This window comes from Eurosta solidaginis, chromosome 2 (assembly GCF_040869045.1).
Source record: "Eurosta solidaginis isolate ZX-2024a chromosome 2, ASM4086904v1, whole genome shotgun sequence".
Lineage (NCBI taxonomy): Eukaryota > Metazoa > Arthropoda > Insecta > Diptera > Tephritidae > Eurosta > Eurosta solidaginis.
In genome coordinates, this window is record NC_090320.1 from 32,730,622 (window position 1) to 32,754,272 (window position 23,651).

The 23,651-nt window shown below is 36.2% G+C and overlaps 1 long non-coding RNA gene across 1 annotated transcript in view; it reads right to left on the bottom strand.

The window, feature by feature from the left end:
• Positions 1-7,881: 7,881 nt before the first annotated feature.
• LOC137239494 (uncharacterized) overlaps positions 7,882-23,651 on the bottom strand; it is a 123,351-nt gene continuing 107,581 nt past the window's right edge. The window contains exon 2 of the long non-coding RNA XR_010949399.1: positions 7,882-14,085. This is a non-coding gene — a long non-coding RNA (uncharacterized lncRNA). The remainder of the gene's footprint in view (positions 14,086-23,651) is intronic.

Consider the following 23,651-nt stretch of genomic DNA (forward strand, 5'->3'; position numbering starts at 1 on the left):
TTATCAGTATCGAAAACAAAATTTGATTAAGCCATGTCCGTCTGTCAACATGATAACTTGAGCAAATATTCACAAAGTGCAGTATAGGTTCTTATCTGGACACAGAATATATTGGTATTGAAAATGAGCGAAATCGGACAATAACCACACCCACTTTTTCAATATCCAAAATTTAGAAAAATGGAAAGAAGGCCGGAAAATTTTCTTAAGGCTATAAAAAACTGTCTGATTGTATTTTTACTCAAATTTAGCAGTACTAAAGAAAATGCTGCAGCAGCCGACTTCGAATCTTTATCAGACCAAAGAAAGCTGTAAGTAAAGCTGCTTTCTGACATGGTCTTAGAGATTAATAGCTTGTGGGCTAAATGGACTCATGAATGTTAAAAGCCTTTTGTTTAATCCCTAACTATTGTATGGTCTGTTTCTTTCTGACAGCGAAAAGGCGCCCTGACCGATCCAAATTTTACTTAGAAGTTTAAAAAGTCGGAAATCTTGTGATTCTAATAGGAGCTCAGAAATTAAACACAAGCGGCAGCGGAAGCAATTGCAATATAGTATGTTCCTAAATGTATGCTACAAATTTACTCATTTGTGTAACTCCTGATATAGCCTACAGCAGGTTCTGTATATGTGTTTATAAATATTTGTTGATTCCGCTTTAGAAGATCGCGTTAAATTTTTTTTTTTGTTTGTTTGTATAATTATACTCATGTTCGACTATAATTGAACCTTCTAATAACTGGTTTTTCAATGCGAATTTAAACTCTGGTTAAAGTTGACTAGACGGCTTAAGCCAAGGATACACTGAGCGGCACTACACTACACGGCAAATATTCTTGACATTCATTATTATGGAGCAAGGCACACTTGGCGCCAGCAGCACTACGCGATGCGGCAATGATGTTCCAATAAGCAAAAAAAAAATGTCGCGCCGTTATCGCTACGTGCATTCAGCTTTCGCTCTTGCTTTCAGAATTCCTAAGTTGAGTTGTAACAGGACCTCTCGGAAGTTGAAAGAAACATCCAATAAAAAACACCCCCTTAATGTGTACAACATAAAAAAGTGATCGCGACCACCACAATTAACACTACTTAAATATTACGCATTTGAATAGGTGTTCAGAATATAAAGACCAATGACAGTGCGAATACTTTATTTATGCATTTCTCTCACATGTATGCTAAAAAATCATGTAGCGCTATTTGGCATTTCCCCTCCCAAGCTTTAACAATGTGTGCGTTGGAATATTTTGGAGACGTGTATAAATCTTTGACGACTTGTTTGACCACACGTTGTGGAATATAAATAATACACTAAATATCTATCTCTCTCTACCCCATTAAATTATGCAATTAACTAAACACAAATTGTTCAGGTAGTGGAATATAGTATGTTATACCCTCTAGCAGGTTCTCAAAAGAAAAAAAAATAAATGTTCTAGAATTGTAATTTCTATATTTTTCTGCAGTCCAAAACGTGGGGAGACTCCAATAAAAAAAAGAGTTAAAAATCAATTTTGTTTCTTTCCAATTTGTGCCGGAAATTTTGCAAACACTACACACGTTAATAGGAGCTCAGAAATAATATACAAGCTGCAGCGGAAGCAATTTTGCGGTATAAAATGCTCCTCAATGTATGCTACGTATTAACAAGTTACAGCAGAAGCTTTCCGTTGCTTGCATTATAAACCCTACCCATTTTTTCTGCCTTTCGTTAAAAATGGCAGCTAACTGACTGAGCCTCACCTCTCAAGTAAGTAAGGATTCATGACAGTAAACACTATGAAGAAGTTCGGCATACACGAAATTATGAGAGAAAGAGAACGAACAGACACCCAGCCTTATCCATGCACGGTTGGTAAGTGCTTATGGCAAGTTAAGTCCGGTAAGCCCTTTTATAGAGCTCACTATTCAATTCCTGTATAAAAGGATAGTACACCCACTAAGGACTCGCGCGTCATCATGGCCCAACTTCGTTCTGAATATTGGGGATGGTTAAATTCTTTCTTATCTAAAAAAATTAAAATTATGTATTAATTAATTAATTTATCTAATTTGACTTGATAAACAAAACATACACCCCTGATTAAATATTTTTAAAACTATTTTTGTTGATTCTGAGCGGGTTTTTATGTTATCTAATTCATTTAAGGCTATCAAGTAAGTACGATCGACTATTGTACATTTGAGCCATTACCTTTTTATGTGGGCGGCACACTGAGCTGCTCTACACTACGCGGCAAAAAATTCTCTCCATGTATTCTTATGGAGCAATTCACACCTAGTGGCAGCAACACGCACCGCGGCCATGGGCCACAATATTGATCATGTCGCAACGCTTAGTGTGCAGGAACTTTGAGAAGAGAACAAGAGCCTGAGAGTAGTGCCTGCATAGTGTGAAACATGTCTTATCCTTCAAAAAACATTTAAAACTTTGAAATGCCATGGTCCCTAGGGCTATCGTAAGCCAATTTCGAAGACGACTACACAGGCCGGAAAATTTTCTTAAGGCTCTCACATTAAGGTTATAAAAAACTGTGTCTGATTGTATTTTTACTCAAATTTAGCAGTACTAAAGAAAGTGCTGCAGCAGCCGACTTTGAATCTTTATCAGTCCAAAGAAAGCTGTAAGTAAAGCTGCTTTCTGACATGGCCTTAGATATTAATAGCTTGTGGGCTAAATGGACTCATGAATGTTAAAAGCCTCCCTAACTATTGTGTGGTCGTTTCTTTCTGACAGCGGCAAGGTGCCCTGACCGATCCAATTTTTACTTAGAAGTTTAAAAAAGTCGGAAATTTTGCAAACCTTGTGATTCTAATAGGAGCTTAGAAATTAAACACAAGCGGCAGCGGAAGCAATTGCAATATAGTGTGCCCCTAAAGGTATGCTACAAATTTACTCATTTCTGTAACTCATGATATAGCCTACAGCAGGTTCTGTATATGTGTTTATAAATATTTGTTGATCTCGCTTTAGAAGATCGCGTTAAGTTTTTTTTTTGTTTGTTTGTATAAATATACTGGTGTTCGACTATAATTGAACCTTCTAATGCCTGGTTTTTCAATGCAAATTTAAACTCTGGTTAAAGTTGACTAGAGTTTAACGTTGCCACTTTGTTCGATAACATAAACATTTTTTGCTCATCTCAGCTTGAGCGGCCGAAGTGGCAGGGTTGAACTGAAGACTGAAAAGCCAAGATTAAGTCTTACTACTCCTTCTTTGCGTAAGGAGCGATCACAATTGCTATAGGTTAACTATATATTGATCCTCACAACCCATGGCTTTTGTAATCAATCTTTTATACCTTGTGTTTTTTTATATTTAAAGAGCTCATGTTTGTCAGAAGGTATGGACTCAGCCGCTGAACTTTGGTTTTCCCTTGATACATCTCTTTGCTGGGTTCTTTCATTGTTTTCGTAATCAGAACCTGCTTTCGATGTTTTGACAGTACTTCCATAAAGATGTCACTTGCAACTGATTTTTATTTAGATTGTCATTACTTTATTCAGAGCTTTACGAAATTGGCACATTCGTTTCAAAATCATGTCCACACGCCACCCTATGGAGCCTCGAAATAGTTCGCGTAGTCTATGGCACCACGGAGCTTTTGAAATTGTTTCAATTTTCGGGTTAAGCCATAACCGTTTTACCAGGAGCCCAGAAGTTGCAAGACTTACCCATCGAAAAGCACAATGCTTCTTAAGCCAAGGATACACTGAGCGGCACTACACTACACGGCAAATATTCTTGACATTCATTATTATGGAGCAAGGCACACTTGGCGCCAGCAGCACATCGCGATGCGGCAATGATGTTCCAATAAGCAAAAAAAAAATGTCGCGCCGTTATCGCTACGTGCATTCAGCTTTCGCTCTTGCTTTCAGAATTCCTAAGTTGAGTTGTAACAGGACCTCTCGGAAGTTGAAAGAAAAATCCAATAAAAAACACCCCCTTAATGTGTACAACATAAAAAAGTGATCGCGACCACCACAATTAACACTACTTAAATATTACGCATTTGAATAGGTGCTCAGAATATAAAGACCAATGACAGAGCGAATACTTTATTTATGCATTTCTCTCACATGGATGCTAAAAAATCATGTAGCGCTATTTGGCATTTCCCCTCCCAAGCTTTAACAATGTGTGCGTTGGAATATTTGGGAGACGTGATAACTCTTCGACCACTTGTTTGACCACACGTGGAATATAAGTAATACACTAAATATCTATCTCTCTCTACCCCATTAAAATCCACCGATTCGAATAGGTGCTCAGATTAGAAAGAGCCACGACAACGGAAGTATATGACTTACATTTTCCCCTAAATGTATGCTACAAATTAATGTGACGCTGTCTCAAATAAGGTATTTCCTCTACGCTTATACATTGTGCAGGTAGTGGAATATAGTATGCTATAGCCTCTAGCAGGTTCTCAAAAAAAAATATTCTAGAATTGTGACTTCTATATTTTTCTTCAGGCCAAAACGTGGGGAGACTCCAATAAAAAAAGAGTTTAAAATCAATTTTGTTTTTTCCGATTTTTGCCGGAAATTTTGCAAACACTGCAATTCCGTTGCTTGCACTGTATACCCTACTGCAAAACCTGAACATATTTGATCTTGCTTTAATAGAATTGGATTTTTATCTTTGTTTGTTTGTTTCTGTAAATATGCTGTCCATTTTTCTGCCTTTTTTGATTCTTTTTATTAGCATTGCACTTACTTTTTGTTTGTATTCGTTTGTATTAGATTTCGATAAATATTAAAACACGTATCAATCAAAATAGGTCAGTTTTCAGAAACCTGGTCGTTAAAAATGGCAGCTAACTGATTCAGCCTCACCACTCAAGCAAGTAAGGATACATGTCAGTAAACACTATGAAGAAGTTCGGCATACACGAAATTATGCGAGAAAGAGAACGAACAGACACCCAGCCTTATCTATGCACGGTTGGTACGGGCTTATGGCAATTTAAGTCCGGTAAGCCGTTTTATAGTGCTCATTATCGAATTCTTGTATAAAAGGAAAGTACACCCACTATGAACTCGCGCGTCATCGTGCCCCAACTTCGTTCTGGATATTGGTGAAGGTTAAATTCTTACTTATCTAAAATTAAACCCGTATCTCCACAAACTAATGGTATTATAGAATCATTACGTCTAACACCAATGTCTCTATGCTCCAATGGCCAAACATGGAAGAAGAAGACAATTAATCAAATTATACCGAATGAGATGGTTTGCCCTCGAAATTATGTATGGTATTTGACCTAGCTCGAAGATTTTCTTGTCCGACGTAGCAGACTTATCAAAGCCACTGTCGCTAAATGTCGCGTTTACGTGCACGCACCTTTTTCGCTTTATGCAATGATGCCTTTTAAAATTCAAAGCTTGATTTTTTGTTTTTACATGACCCCAGAAGTTGAAGGAAAATGTCCATCGAAAGGCACAATACCGCTTAGACACATAAAAAAGTGATTATTGCGCATTTAAATAGGCGGTCAGAATATATAGATCGACTACAGCGAAGCACATGAATTATGCATTGCTCCCAAATGTATGCTAAAAAATCATGTTTCAACTATTTCAAAGTTGCCATTTCCCCTGCGAAGGCTTTAACAATTGTTGCGTTCCAATGAAGCGTGATCCAGATACGGATAGAAATTTAACATGCAAAGTCTTTCATTATTTGGTCACAGTTGTTGAGCTGCGCAATTTAAAAGTCGTAACGGTTAAGGCGCTACATGACTTAAGCGGTTGAAAGATAACTACCAGTTTGTGTATTTGTGTATATCTCTTGAACCAAGCCAAATAAAAAAGTTTTTGGTTTTGATAAATGTAGGCATCCACTTGTAGATTAATCCACAATTTGACATAATCTTCTAACATTAACTCTTCTGTGCAAAATGGGAATTTAGCGGTACACAAATGACCCAGCGCCTAAATTATATCTTGAACCAAGAACGATTTTTTCAAACCTTTTTTTTTGTCTTATATAGCCACACACTTGTAGATTAATTCACAATGTGATATAAAGTTCCATCATTAACCCTTCAAGGTTTTTCGGTACACAAATGACCCAGCACACAAATTGCTCTAAATTTCTTGAACCAAGCAAGACTTCCTTAACTCTTTTTTTGTTCTATCTAGCCATTTACTCGTAGATAAATACACGATTTGATTCAACGCTCTTCCGTTAACGGTTCAATTGCTAAGTGATATTTATCGGTTGATTGATCAGGGCTGATTATTAACTGACTTTTGTGTATATCTTTTGAACGAAGCAAATTTTTACAAATTCGTTGCGTCTTCTAGATTGAGAAACACAATGGTTCAAGGTACTATTCTTTACGGTTAAGGAGCTCAGTGCATTAATCGATTTTTCGATTATTAGTATCCCTTTGTGTATATCTCTTGAATGACAATTTTTTTGTTTTTGCAATATATAGGCAATCACCTGGGGAATAACCCGCAATTTGATATAAACTTCTGTCATTAACCTGTCAGTACAAAATGGCAATTTATCGGTACAAAAATGACCCGGTGCCTAAATTGGCCTATATCTCTTGAACCAAGCTAGATTTTCTTAACAATTTGTTTGCATTATTGTTGCAGATTGATAAGACTCACGGTTGCATTTTGGTTGGTTCTAAAGATATACACAAAGGGACAGTAATAATCGAAAAACTGATTAATGCACATAGCGTTTTAACCATTAAGGATAGAACCTTGAGTCATGTTGTGTCTCAAACTAGAAGAAGGTAGGCATAAGACGCAAAGAAAAATTTGTGAAATTTTGCTTAGTTTAAGATATATACACAAAAGTCAGTTAAGCTATTGTCAGCACTGATCAATCAACCGATAAATCGCACGTAGAAATTGAACCGTAAAGAATAGAACGCTGAATCAAATTGTGTATTTATCTACGAGTAAGTGGTAGATGGAACAAAAAAGAGTTAAGAAAATCTTGCTTGGTTCAAGAAATGTAGAGCAATTTGTGTGCTGGGTCATTTGTGTACCGAAAAACTATAATTTTTGCCTTGAAGGATTAATGATGGAACTTTATATCACATTGTGGATTAATCTACAAGTAGGTGGCTATATAATACAAAAAAAAGTATTATAAAATCGTGCTCGGTTCAAGAGAAATTGGGCAATTTAGGCGCTGGGTCATTTGTGTACCGATAAATTGCTATTTTACATTGAAGGGTTAATAATAGAACCCTTACTCAAATTTTGGATTAATCTATAAGTGGGCCACCTACTTATACATACATAATGCAAAAGAAGGGTTTAGAAAATCTTGCTTGGTTCAAGAATATAGCGAAACGAAGGTGCTGCGACATTTATGCACCGATAAATTTCAATTTTCGTCATGAAAGGTTAATGATGGAACTTTGTATGAGATTGTCGATAAATCTGCAAGTCGGTAGCTATATATTGCCAAAACAAAAACTTTGTTAATTGGCTTGGTTCATGAGATATACACAAATCGACAGTATGTTGTTCTCAATAAACTGATTAGCCCCCTTAACGCCTTAACTAGACTCTCCGAGTGGTGGATTACTTACGCGTAGTTTGATTGCTTACTGTTTCCCACTATTCGTTATATTTCCAGTTTTTATACTTTTTTCCTTTGATTCAAACTTACTTCTCTTACTTTGATTAGTGATTTCGATTTGGTATGCCAAGTAGGGAAGAATGCGCATCATGCAAACCGAAAATGTTTGATGACCTCATTGAGTTTCAAACATTGCTAATATCAAACATTTCTTTTATATTTTATTTAGTGTTGTATTTTCAATATTTAGCAAGAAAGTGTGGCATATTCTTATTATTATTATTATTTAACAACTCATACAGTTAAAAGTATGCTCATCTTTTCCTATACGGATTTTATACGAATTTTGAACGATTGTAGGCTTAATAGAATACATCGCAAACAACAAAAAGCTCTAATTAAAAAAAATAATAATAAAAAAATTATCAAATACCGATATCGAAATAAAAAAAAAAATTGGTTGCAACAAATTGTATTTAAAAAGAATTAAATATATAATATTTCCTATTAATTTAACACTTAATAATATTTAACTTATGTTTATTGTAAATATTAACAAAAACAAAACAAGTTTGTATACATGTATTGGTTGCTTTGTGTTTATTGAACAGCAACAACAACAAGAAATCAAATATGTTAACATATGAATACAAATGTTTAAATTTAAGTGTAAATCCAAAAAAACAATGTGAATTAAAAATTAAAACCTATCTAGATTATACGAGTATTCATATTGTTATACCCATGTATATATGCAAATGTATGTATGTATGTATATGTAAAAGTACTAAGTTAACGAGCGCAATTTTCAATATTTAAAAAAAATATGATATGTAGTTGTTGTTAATTTGTAAAAAAAATATTGTTTTTTTTTTGTATAAGCAAATATGTATGCATGTTAAAAAAAAAGAAGCCATATGCAAAGATATGAGCCAATACATACAAATACATATTAGGGTGTGCCGAAAAAAATATTTTTTCTTGTAAAAATTTCAGCTTTTTAATTGAATGTTTAGTCGTGCGCGACGTTAGGTTTTCCATATCAATTGTATGGGAATTCTCATACAATTTGTGTTTGAATTTTAACCTCGAATATAATAAACGAGTCCACTTAGTGAAAAATCTTTTTTATAGATAGCTACATTTCCTGTTAGAACATGGTTAGTTAGTAGATTGAGTAATATTATTATTATTAGGCCTGGAAGCACTGTGACCTTCGTGTAGATCTATTGGGCATGACCTTTCAGCCTAGATTTGTATTTTTAAGGGGTTTAATGTATCTAAGTACCTCCACCCTTTTTACTCCATATCACATGTGGATTAAGGGTCACACCACCTAGATAGAGGAGAATCTCGGCCTTGCCAAAGCGTGGTATACGCAGAGAATGTGAACCGGCGTTTCATCCTCCAGCTCACAGCAACGACAAATTTGTGTATCGGATAGATTTAACTTACTTAGGTGATATCGTAGACCATAGTATCCCGTATGGTACCCAGTGAGAGTTGTTAGGTTCTCCCTGATTAAATTAGTTAGATTTAGGTTTGAGTACTAAAAATTACCCATACGATTTTAATGGAAAAATCAATGTCGTCATATGGTACCTCTAAACAATTAAATAAATAAAATACTAAAAAAAAATTTTTAGTTAAACGGTTTTATTGAAAACAAGACTTACATGAAGTAATAATAATACTAAAAGCTAGAAAATAATTAGGTAGGTCCTAGGTACTAGTCATCACACTCCTCATCAATCTGAGGCCTTAATCAGACAATTAAATAAAAAGCGTTGGACGCGTGAAATTGCTAAAAATGTGAGGCGTAGCATAAACTTATTAGGGTTCAGATGGTCTTATATATGACTATCAATAGAAATTTACGCGTCCAACGCTTTTATTTAATTGTCTGATCAAGGCCCTAGATTTATGAGGAGTGTGATGACTAGTACCTAGGACCTACCTAATTATTTTCCAGCTTTTAGTATTATTATTAATTCATGTAAGTATTGTTTTCAATAAAACCGTTTAACTTGAAAATTTTTTTTATTATTTTTTTTTCAAGTTTACTCGAATCTGCGCCACGTATGCTTGTCCCTCCTCTAACTGCAAGATATTTTGACGTCATTTCTACCGGACTGAATTTAATATTTGTCCAAAATATGAGCCACATCGGACATCATAGGTTGCTTTCTATTCATGTATGTATTACGTGTTCCAAATATGGACCAAATCGGACCACAAATACGACTTTTTTGAATATCTCGATCTTTGCGCCACCTAGCGGCGATTTTTTCATAGGTCGCTTTCTATTCTTGTATGTATTATGTGTTCCAAATATGAGCCAAATCGGACCACAAATACGTTTTTTGTGAATATCTCGATCCTTGCGCCACCTAGCGGCGATTTTTTCTTATTATTGCATTGTCATCGTGTTCTCAACTATATTCCAAGTTTCAAGCTTGTAGCTCATCGGGAAGTTACTTAAATTTCAATTACAAAATTCGTGCCAACCAGCCATCCATCAATATCAAGCTAAATGAAACCGTTTCAAAAACTGGGTCGCCGTATCGTGTGTTACGAATTGTATCGAAATCGAAACGGCATATGTGAGCTAGAGACTTCGCGTACTAGTTGAGTTTATTATTTATCATAATTTGTATGAATAGTTTAGCAGTTTTATATGTATAAATTGAGTGAAGAATGGATTCCGATACGAATCGCCAACTTTTTGGATGTCATGAACTGTGTGAAAATTTGTAGTGAGAAAACCAACACGAAAAAAATATGTTTTTCTTGCCCACCCTAATATATACATTTTATATATATATAAGTTCATACAGCTAACACTAGCTTTTGAAAATTTTTAATATTATAACATACTTCCTTTTACACGTGGCCCAGTACGTACGAAGAAAATACAGCATGAAATTATTGCGATATGCACCAATATGATTCTGAAAAAAGTTCTGAGACAGTCCAAGCAATAATCTCGAAAAAGTCCCTAAAATTTTCCGACGTTATAGCGCATACAAACGCGAAATAGTCGGCAGATAAGCTCACAATCAGCTATAGAAAGAAGTATGTAATGGGTGGGGTCCAATACTCACTTGAAATAATTTTTATCGAAGTGATCCTTAAATGGTCTTGTACTAATTTCGAAAACAATCTCGAAATGATGCGACGAAAGTTCAAAAATATTCCTTGGTATTCCTGCCGATATGATTCTCGCCCAGCCTCGAAATGAATTTTAAATAATTCTCTAAAGAGTTCGGAAGAGTTAGAAATAGTTCTGAAATGCTCTCGAAAATAATTTTAAAACTATATCTAGAGGATCACGGAATAATCACGAAATGTTTGAGCCGCTAATTTTTACGAAAACAGACACTGATGCGAAAGAGTCACGAAAACTGCGGGAAGGGTTTCTAAAATAATCCCGAAACAGTTGTCAAATAGTGGGGTGGGAATTCTGGTTCAGTGAAACGATGAAGTGAAAAAAAATGTTTATACATTTGAATACATTTTTGTTAGAATTTGTTTTTCATATGGCAGTTTCACAGAACAAGGCACAACAAGGGCACCCCTGCTTGCTTAATTCATTTTTCTTTTCCAATTGATTTTTTTTCTAAGCGAGTAGAAAAAATGTTGAAGTTATAGAAGAAAACGGCCCAATTGTTTTGTAAAATTATTTGAAATATTTCCGGACTAATTTTGAAATTATTTTGGTGGTATTTGGGGACTATTTTGGAATCATTTCGAGACCAGTCTCAGAATTATTGTAAGAATCGTTAAAATATCTTGAATCCTCTTACAGGACAAAAAACTGTTAGATGCTTTCTCATTGGCTAAAAAAAAAATTTAGCAGCTAGTTTATATGCTTATTTTATGTTACACCAATACAATCCGCCTTAATTAAAAAGCCTTTCGCTCTACACGAGTGTTGCACAATGCCGTCAGAGCTTCGTATACAATTGCAACTTTGTTTTGTAGCAGTATTTGATTACAGGAACAATGTTTGAGCGAAAAGTTCAAGCATGAGGTGTTTACTGCATGAAGTATAATGCGGCAGTTACCCACGAACGTACGTAGAAAAAACGTGTCAGCTGACACGACCTATCTTATGAGTGTGCAATGTAAACGAAAACTCACCGACGTGCAACGCCCGTACGTACGTAGCCCGGAACGTAGAAATCAAAACAATTTTGATTTTTTCCGTAAGAACGTGTCAGCTGATCGCTCTCTCACTAGACAGAGTTGCCTAGTAAACTTTTGTGCGCTAATTTTTGACCGTTTGCAATTTTATGCAAAAACGCCTAATTAAAGTTTGAAAAATTGTGGAAATAATTCGAAATAATTATGTAAAAGTGCTGATTATAAATATTTAATCTATTTATACTTATTTAATATGTATTCCGGCCTTTTACAATATCAAAAATTAAATTGGAAAAAGTTGATGTTTCCATAAGCATACATGCAAAATGGTCAATGGCAACAGTGCTTATCTGTAAACAATACACACACAAATATGTTATGTACATGTACACAGACGCACACATTGATTCCTACGGGCTTGAGAGTTCGGTCAAACATGCTTCGTACGACAAACGTCCTTACGTACGGCACACGTCGGTGGGTAACTGCCGCATAAGCTAAAACTGATTGACGGCTTGCTTTGATGAATAGCTGCCGCCGCGCTCACACGATATGTTAATGAACGCTGAATAGTTTGCGAAGCTCTCTAGTGTACGACAGTTCCACGTTTTCAGTCCTGCCAAGTATTGCAAGTGCCCAGAAATATAATACACATACAAAGAAAAGTATTACAATCTGAATAAATACTATAAAAATTGTAAAATACAAATTTCAACTGAAAGTTTCACTTCATCTCAAATCTTTTACAAAAATTCGACTATAGCTTAAAATTTTGTTTAAAAAATTTATAATAAAATAATAATTCCAAAAAGATCAAGCTTTGTATAAATAATTTGTGGAAGCAGAAATTCAGAAAAAAATGCCAAAAAATTCTTTCTTACTTCAGTGCTATTAAAAAATTTATCAAAATAAGTAACATAAGTTATAATGCAACAATATTTCAAAATTAAAATAATATAAACACAACCTTATAGATAATAACGAAAATTAGTATGATAATATAAAATTTAAATTTAAAACTGATGATCGCTATGCTAAAAATGGCGACGTTTATAATAACATATATTGTATACAAAATATTTATTATTGGCAGAAAATTATTATTATATACTTAATACAATTTTTTTTTAAGTTTAATTTAAATTTTTATTTTGCTCATTTATATAGCAATAAACAACCTCTTAAATAAATAAAGCAAAAAAAGTTATGATGAAAGTTAAAAATTATTTTGTTTTATTTATTGGAGCTTAATATATTCCGACCGTAAGTAACGTTACTCTTTGAGTTTCTAAAATAAACAGCTATCTCCCCAATCTTTCTAATTTATTCACCTCGCGCAACCTGGTATTATCACTGACCAAATCCACGGCCACTCTGTTTGCGACGTGGAAGGAATATTGGACGTTCAAATCGATGGTGGCACGCTATCAACTGTCAGTCACCCAAAGATCGTAGGGGTAACACTCGATAATCTCTGACCTTCAAGCGCATGCCACCGAAGTTGTATCTAAAGTATAAAGCCGCAACAAATTCCTCAATTTGCTTGCTGGCAGCTCCTGCGGAAAAGATAAAGGAAAGTTGATGACCACGTGCAAAGCAATTGGCCGGCCGGCCGCACCTTTTAATAGCACAACGAAATGCAAGATACAAATTTTAATGTTGTCCCAATTATTTTGGTGCTACTGTTTGGCTACAGTTTGACAGCTTGTGTTAAATGCATTGCCATACCAACCAAGGGGCTGCCAGACTTGTTTTTTTGAGAGGCGAAAAATATCCAAACTCTAATAACAAATGTCGCCAAAATTTGTCGAAATTAAATCACGTATTATTGTAAACAGGTGAAAACGTAAACAAAATCAGGTAAGCACAACCAAAAGAACAAATTTTTTTAAATGTTATAGATATCAACAATACATATCGAAAAAAAATTTGATTCGTTAACTTCAGAATCGAAAAAAATAACGTTATTATCTAGCCTTGAAAACAATTTAGTTTTTGATAGAGTTCTATTGTAAATGCAAGATTCAAAAATAAACATATATTTTTCCTCTTTTCACATCTTCATCTTCTTTTAGCTATAAGGTGACTCTCCGCCTGATGGCCCTTTGTCATATATTGATCCGTCACGCTCCGGAAAGTAAAACCCTTGACAATTTCATATGATCACAGTAAACCTTCTAGTCATCCAACATACTTCTTTCGTGAGAACGATGTGATCGCCAGAGCCTCGCATGTTAAATAAACACGATTAGCTACTTGTGTTAGCGAAATTATGCATTGCGCTGACATTCCACTTGAATGTCATATTCAATGTTATATTCAGATTGTTGAGCATTCTGGTAATGAAGCATAATCTCACGGATTATCCTGATGTCCTAGAAGAAATAAATGGAAAATATTTAGTTAAATACGTATAGTTTTTATGAAACGTGCAATATTATGATGTATTAAATATAGACACGATTCCTAAAACTGATGCTTCAGTAAGAAATTTTTTCGTTGATGTCAGACGGAAAATTAGTTCAGATTCAATTTAAGGAAGACAATTTAGGTAATTTGAAGAAGTTTCATGTTTGTATGTTTAATGGTGTGTTCAATTTTAATTAAGATTTTTGCAGAATTAATGAGCTAAACACCGTTTGATGATACTTGTTATTCAATTATTATTTTTGGTTTTATTCGAAAAACTGAAAATAAGGAAACATTTACTGGCATATTGCAATGATACCATTTCGAAAACCGCCAGGCAATTTGGTAATGTTTATTTATTTTAACAGGTTTTACCGGGAATCGAACCCCGGTCAAACTGCTGAAATCAGTTTTTCCCAATAAAACCAAAAATAATAATTGAGTAACTTTTATCATTTATCGGTGTTAAGCTCATTAGTTCTTAAAAAATCTTATGAAGAAGTGTCTCTTAAATTCCGGTTAAAACAACGTCAAATTATAAAATATTGTAAAATTAGTTCCACTGTTTTGTTAAATGCTTTGTGTCCGGTACTTTGTTATTGACTTAATAGTGGAGCTCTCGATTTTATGAGCACATTTTCAAGCAGTGCGGGCATTCTAGCAACGTGTACTACCACACCTGCCCATTTCTTGTTACTCGAAAATTATCCAACTTGATATAGAGCGTTTCGAGTTTTTTCGAGTAGTTTGAGTAATTTAATTTTTTTTTTAGCGCTAGCTACTGACCCACTTTCAAGAAAAAAAACATAGGTTTTTCAGAGAAAAAACCTTTATTTGTAGAGGTTAGCATCAATATCAGCACAAATCCTCAAAACTGAGCAATTGTCGTCGTAAAAGGACATCTTTCAGTTGTTTGAGAAAGTTTTCATATACTCTGTCTCTATACTTTCTGCAATGCGGTATTTCCACAGGACGATGAACCTCGAGCAACTCAGTACGTAGAAGATTTTGCTCACAAAGTCAGTTATTCCCTGATATTTACCTATGAATGCATTATTGGCAGGATACTTCTATGAATCAATGGTATGTGTCAGCTTCGAATATTTGCATGTATTTATACTATTTGTTATTAAACAAGTATGTACGATAAAGACCAAACATTTGAAAATAATTACACTTGACGACTTTTTTTTTTGCAAACTGGCACTGTACAAAAGCTCGAAATTTTTTACCCCACATTTGTGCAGTTGAGCCACGACCGAGTTTCGGATGCGTATGTTGCTAGGCGAAGGGCCCGATACCGGTGTTCTTAGAGGTCTACTTACTAGTCCAATTCACGATTAATTCCCACGACCGCAACGTACTTACAGAATATTTTTTTAATATAATTTTAATTTCAATATTATTCTTAATGAAATTTCAAAGCAGTATATCGGAGTTTACGTTCTAATAAGGCAACCAGATTTTGGATTGCCGTTGGCATTTTGCATAACCCGACTGAATCACTTCGGTGTAGGATTTGCACAATCTACTACCAGTTCAAAAATTTTAACTTTGATTTAAAGATATTCTGAAAGCACCAATCTTTGGTTCACATAGTTGTGGGTGGCAACGACCAGTACTACGTATACAGTATAATTCAATTTCCGGTTTACACAGTTGAAAGTGCACTGTTGTAAATACGAGTACAGCTAATGTACGAACCAACGGAAGCGAAAATAATAGTCTCAGTACAGTTGTAGTAGGAAAATTGGTACAGAGGGACAAAATCTGTTACAAAATTAACACGTAAGGATGGGGCTGTCTACGGTTGTGCCGAATGGGGCTGAACAGCAATCTTATCCTATTCGTAATATCCAAATAATCGGATGTATACAATAAGAAATATATAGTGAACAGATGTACATACCTAAGCGATTTGTAAGATAAATATCAAATAAAAAATAGGTAGGTACTTTGAGTGAGAATGCAAAGTTTCACATTTTGTGTGATCTGCATGTAAAAACTATAACCATGAATCACCTATTTTAACAATATATGACGTAAGCATAAATATTTCATGAAAGTTGAAGCTTCTAGCCGTTAAAAATGGGGCAGAAATGAAAGTTTATATGGGGTATATACTATATATACCACCGATCTCGAAGATTGTTTCAGACAACAATATATGCCATATACGTAAGCATTTGGTGAAATTTGAAGCTTCTACATATGCTATATATACTAGCATATATACGTCCCCTACAACCGATTGTTCAGACAAGAAACTTTTCGCAATGTCTACACCATTTTAACAGCTGATCTCTTCGAAATTTCCAGACAACAATATTTGCTATATACGAAAGCACATGGTGAAATTTGAAGGTTCTAGCTGCTAAAATGGGACAGAAATTACGAAAAGTTTCTTATCTGAACAATCGGTTGTATGAGATATATACTATACTAGCAGAACCGGCAGGCGTTGTTCTGCCCTAAGTTTGGTCTATCTGCATACATTTTAATAAGCTTTTTCCGTCCAACTCTGCCCTCCCCCTCTACACTTTTTTCTAATCCTTTTATTTACTCCTCCCTCCGTCTTTTTCGCTTCATATATCTCCATCTTCGTCTCATTCTATCTCTTTCTCCGTCTCCTTCTCTCCTTTCTCTTCTCTCAAGTTCTTCTCATTCTTCTTCATCCCTTATTTCCATTCCCTGATGGTGGTATGTATTTTGTTCCAATCCCCTTCCGAGTCTCAGTCCCAGTCCCACTCCGAATCTCAGTCCCAGTCCTAGTCCTAATCCCAGTCACAGTCCGTCTCTGGTCTACTTCCCGAAAAAAACGATCGTAAATACTAATATAGGCATATCTATATACCAAACTAAAAATTTCATGGCAATCTTTCTATCCGTTCTCGAGTTATGGAGTGGCAATCAAAATGTACACTTGTTTTTATATATATAGATATACCACCTATCTAAACAATTTTTTCAGACAACAATAAATGCTCTATACGTAAGCATTCGGTGAAATTTGAACCCTCTAGATGTTAAAATGGAGCAGTAACTACGAAAAGCTTCTTGTCTGAACAATTGGTTGTGGGTGATATATGATATATATACGACCGATCTCATCCATTTTTTTCAGACAAAAATATGTGCAAATGGTGAAGTTTGAAACTTCAATCTGATAAACTGAGGAAGATATGACAAAAATAATCCGGTCCGATGGAAGTCCGGTCACGACACCCTGTAAAACGGCCCTTAGTGTATTCATAAATTGCTACTGAAAAGGATTGCCAGATAATCAGCTTCTAGTTCTATACCTATTCTTCTTCTTATCAACCAGACCTTAATAAATGTCCATGAATTGCGTTGATAATTCAGCGTTTCTGGTCAAAACTCGAATTCCCTTCGAATCGTGTGAGACATATGCTCATGCTTCAGTGCAACACAGTACTACCTTTGCTCTCATTATCTCTGTGGATCTTGTCTTTAGAGGAATGTCTCGAGTTTATCATGGTATTTACATAGAACAAAAGTTCTAAGCTATCCAAGCGAACTTGAATGCATAACTAAACAACAACAAGCGACTTCCCTCAATTTTTCATTAAATTTCCTATAGAACGCTATTTCATTTAAAAATTTCACTAGCAAATAGAAATAATTACCCCAAGATAACATTTTCATTGAAGAAATTTTAGATACATAATATAACTACGAATAGAAAGTCACATGTAAATGGTTTTCCGCATTCGGTTTGATTGAATTAACTGCATTGAAATGCATCCGGCAATGTGGCGCATATTAAACTGTTTGATGAACCAAAACCATGAAACCATTTACCTACTAAGCCTGCCATCTAATTGAGGAGGCGATTATTGCAAAGCAAACGACTGTCGGTACTTTGTTGCAATGATGGGAAATTATGGAAAAGTCTACATACATACATACTACATCCATGAACCAATAAACAGATCACGCATTAAAAAATGTGAGAGCAAAAAAGTCATAGTTAGCTGTGAAATAAATTTTCTCGGCGTGACGTCATGCTTTTGAAAACATGTTTCATTGCTGACGCAGTGTTGAGACTTTATTGCAATCGGAGTATTTTGCTCCGCTCTTACCTCCTACTACATTTTTTATCTCAAAGGTTTATTTGCGTCGAGTTGAAAAGTAAATAGTATTACTACCTAATATCTTTTGGTTGAAGTTTTCAATGTATACGTGTGAAAAGCTGATTATTTACTAGTGCCAATTGGATGAAATGACGTAAATTCATTGTTCGTGTCTTAAGACACTATCGTCATATATGCAAAAAGCTCATATAGCTCATCATTATAGCTCCTTCGATACTCGCCGTTGACACCGCGGATAGGACTATGAATCTTCCAGCGAACTTTTCTCTCGAATACTCCAAGAGCCATCTCATCCTCCGTCGACACCTTCCATGATTCCGAACCATACATTTGGACAGGTATGATAGATAAGTTACTTGTAGAGCGAGAATTTTGCTCATCAAGAGAGGACTTCACTTTGCAATTGCCTAAAGAAGCGCTTGTTGGCAAGAGTTATTCTCCGTTTTATTTCTAGGCTTTTAATACCTGTTTTTGCTTTTAATGCTGCTTCCCAAATAGACGAAATCCTTCACCATCTTAAATTTATGGCCGTCAACAGTGACGTGGCTACAAATGCCACGATGACAGCAAGTACTTCGTCTTGTCCACATTTACTGCAAGACCTACTATGTATGGTAAACCGACAATAATAATAATAATATATTTCCGCGATAAATATCCGGCGAGATGGACTCCACTTTTCTTCCAGAATGTGGTGTTGTAATGGGAACATTAATGCGTCATCCTACACGTTTTAGATCGCTTCCATGTGCATCTGATAAGGCAGATAACTTTTTTGCTGAGAAACATTTCATGGAAAAAACATAATCGAAGGGTTTGTCAAGCCACCAAATCAATTTGATGTTAGTTGTTAGCCCACTTTCAAAAAGGAAGAAAAAATATACTCCGATTTTTACTCTGGTGTAATCGTTTACTGGGGTAAAAGTTTTAAATACTCCAAACACTGGTAGCGAAATATGGGAGAAATCTAATAAATCGAAAAATTTCAAAAGCGCTACGTCATCAAACTTTTTTTCAAATCCAATTATAAATACAACACTGGGAGCACTTTTGCTTTTTGTTTTGCCCTGAATAAAGGCACAGATACAAATTCATACTTTGAATATAAAAAAAAATACTTTTCATAGCACTCCCCTATGCCCTCACATATAAATTCGATTCGTATGATAGTGCCTGAATTTCATATGCAAGTGCAAAGAAAAAGCACTTCCATATGAATCCAAGACACTTCGGTATGATATTCAATTTTACACTAACAAATGGACAACAAACAATTTTTTTTAAATATTTTAGCACTGAGACAAATTCTAATTCAAAATTTATTCATTAAGGCTACCATCCAAATTCTTTAAACATTTAAAATAATTTATTTATTAATTTTTTTTTTGTTTTCAATTTAAAAAAGTTGCAGTGTACTTATACTCTTAATATATAAAAATCACGTGTCACTATGTTTGGCGCAAATGGACTCCTAAACTACTGAAACGATTTTGATTTTTCTGAGGGGGCCCGCGATTTAGAGGTACTATGACATTTTTTTTTAATTCAGGAGAGTCTTTAGTTGTTCCATGTGCAATTTTTAAGCCGAATTTCAAAAGCAACGAAAATCTGCATTTCGTTTTAATATTAAAGTGAAGTGTGAAAAATAAAAATCTATATATATAAAAGGAAAGGCTAAAATGTGTGTTAGTTGCTCGCCGGTGTTTGAAGAGATGCGTAGGTCGATTTTGTTCAAACTTTCACACAAGTTGCGTAAACCTCACGCGGTGGTTACTACATAGGTTTGGTTGCGATCAACGTACAGGGTCTCGAGATATAGGCCGAAACGTGGACCCGAGTACCCCTAGAATGTGTTTATAGAATATGGATATCAAATGAAAGCTGTTGATGAGTGCTTTAGTACAGAGTAATATATTATCGAGAGACGGACTGGGACTGTTATTAGGACTAGGACTGGGACTGAGTCTCGGAGTGGGACTGGGACTGGGACTGAAATAAAATACATACCACCCTCTGGAACAGGCAATAAGGGATCCAGAAGAATGAGAAAAAATTGCGAGAAGAGAAAAGAGAGAAGGAGATCGAGAAAGAGATAGAATGAGACGAAGATGGAGATAGATGACGCGAAAAAGACGGAGGGAGGAGTGAATAAAAGGATTAGGAAAAAGAGAAGAGGGAGGGAGGGCAGAGTCAGACGAAAAAAGCTTATTAAAATGTATGCAGATAGGCCAAATTTAGGACAGGACAACGTCTGCCGGGTTTCCTAGTTTTGTATATGTTTTGTGATTTGCACTTCAATATTAAAATTTGTGAACAGTCCTAATCCTATTGTACAAGTGAAAAGGAAAAGTTTTAAACAAAGTGTAGATATTCCCTTTCGTAAGACGCTTGAATAAGTCGTGAACTTCAATGCATTGGATCTGGGTCTTTAAGCTGTATTGAATTACCCAAGATTGTTGAGAGAGAGTTGGAAAAAACGTTCAATTTGAGAAAAGGTGGAAATGTCCAGACACTCATTCAAAAGCTATTTAAAAAGCTACTTTTTGAATTAACTGTGTATCCAATTATTATATTTAATTTATACGTTTATACTTCTGCAATCTGTAAGGGCTAATCCCAGTAGGTTGAATATATTTAAAAAAATAAATAAATAAAATAAATTTGATATAAAGTTCCATCATTAAGCCTTCAAGGCGAAAATGGGAATTTATCAGTACGCTAATGGACCAGCACCTAAATTGCCCTATATCTCTTTTTTGAAAGTCTTGTTTTGCATTATATAGCTATCTACTTGCAGACTGAGACACAACTTGATTCAAAGTTTTACCGTAAACGGCTAAGGCGCTAAGTGGGTTAATCGTTTAATCGATAATAATAAAATGTCACCTTGTGTATATCTTTGGAACCAAGCCAAATGGTATCCTAAATCAAATTGTGTTTTAATCTGCCAGTAGCAAGCTATATAAAACCCATTAAGTGCCTTAACCGTTAACGATAGAAACTTAAGTCAAATGATGGCTTTATCTACAAGATTTTAGCCATAAAATACAACAAAAAATTTAAAGTTTGTTTGGTTCAAGCGATATACACAATAATCGATTTAATCGTCAGTAGTTGTCGATAAACAGGATCGGACAACATCAAGGTCCGTTGTGATACCACATGCAATAAAATAAAGGTGACGTAGATATAGCTACTTAGAGAATCGTTGGGTAGCAACGATAAAGCTCCGAATGATACCGATCTGAACTTTGGATAAATCCTCGGGAGATCCAAGTGAGTGGCGAGCGAAGTACTTTCGCCTAGTTCTGGCAAAAGCTGGGCAATCAAGCATAAAGTGATTTGGTGATTCCACCTCATCATCCTCCATACAGTGCCCTGTCAAAACCCCAATGACCATTGATAGGTGAGCCTTAGTGAACCCAATTATTTCAGCAGACCTCCTGCCATCCACTTTCGGCCAGAAAGATCTTGCTACCCTGCAAGACGTGGTGTCCGCCCAACGTTTGCTGAGCTGACTCGAGGCCCAGCTATGGAGGAGCAATCCCCAGGTGGCCAGCGGAATCCCGAAATTATCCAGTCTTCTTCATCTGGTTCATTTGTACCGATGCGGACTAAGATATCCGCTTGACAGTTACCCGGGATATCACTATGGCCCGGGACCCAGATAATTTTAATTGTAAAATAATTCGGTGCAATCGCAAGCGAGGTCAGGCACTCCCAGACCACCCTCGATCGCACTCTAGTTGAACTCAAAGCCTTGATAGCCGTTTGGCTATCAGAGTAGATGTTAAATTCCCTAACCCTAGTAGCACTGGATAGCATTTCATTCACCGCATACTTAATCGCAGCAACTTTCGCTTGGAATACACTGCGGTGATCAGCCAACTTAAACTTGCGGCTTACATTTAGCTCTAAAGAAAGGACCCCCACCAACCTTTCCGTCCAACTTCGACCCATCCGTGAACATGTAACCGGTAACATGCCCCAGATAATTTCTCTTCCTCACTCCTCTCCATGTGAAATGACTGGGGTGAAGGTTCTATAGGGAGCAGTTATCGGCATATAATAGTCCATCCTGTCCGGGATAAAGTCGAAACTGGTAAGAAGGCTAGAGTGTCCGAAGTCAGAGAGCCCATAGCCCATATCCCGAAGCCTGACTAACGACCGGGCCGCGGCCGCTTTTCCCGCAATATCTACTGGATATATGTTCAGCTTGACGTTCAGTGCCAAGGTAGATGTTGTTCTGAGAGCGCCACTGATACCGATCAGCGCCGTCCGTTGCACTGACACTAACATTTTGGAGGTGATCGCCGTGTACTTTCCACCATACCACCACCCCATTGAGTAGAATCGGTTTGACCACCATCTCATAAAGCCAGTGTACTACTCCTGGCGAGAGTCCCCATCTCTTTCCGATAGCCCCCCTGCAGCAGTAAAAGGCAACCGCGGCCTTCCTGGCCCTATCTTCCACATTGGGTCTCCAGGACAGTTTCTTGTCCAAAACAATCCCCAAATATTTAACCCTATCAGAAAGTACCAACGGTACCCCTCCAATCGAAGGAGTTCTGAAATTGGGCATCTTATCTCCTTGTAAAAAGAACCAATTCCGTTTATCCTGGGTTGACCACCAATCCACATGATTCAGCCCACCTAGCCACAGTATCCAGGTAGCCCTGCAGAACATCGCGCAGGGTGCCCAGAAATTTGGCTATGACTAGGATAGCGAGGTCATCTGCATAGGCAACTACCCGACAGCCATTGGCTTCCAGCTCCACAAGAAGCTCGTTGACTACCACAACCCAGAGCAGAGGAGATAGGAAACCCCCCTATGGCGTGCCCCTGCACACCTTCCTCTCAATTATGGCCCCTCCCCACTCCGCTGCGGCAATTCTGCCGCATAGAAGTTTGCTAATAAATTCAACCAGAGCCGCCGCAACTCCTAAACCCACCAGAACTCTTTCGATTGCCCCCGGTAAGACATTGTTAAAAGCCCCCTCGATGTCTAGAAAGGCCAGAGCAAACTCATTGTATTTCAGGGACCCCTCCATTTGCTTTACAATCGAATGGAGAGCCGTTTCCGTCGGCAGTAACCACCGATGTATCCTTTCCCGTAGGTATAGGTCAATCAACCGCTCAAACGTCTCAAGAAGAAACGACGAGAGACAGGATAACGCACATAACGCATGAACCGTAAATGATGGAACCTTGAATAAAATCGTTCATTTATCTGCAAGTAGATACAGAATCAGTGTTTCGAAAATCGTGCTGGGTTCAAGAGATATAGGGAAATTTAGGTGCTGGTTCATTTGTGTGCCGATACATTCCTATTTTTGCCTTGAATGCTTCATGCTGGAACTTTGTGTCAGATTTTGGATTAATCTACCGGTAGGTTGCCATATATTGCAAAAACAAAA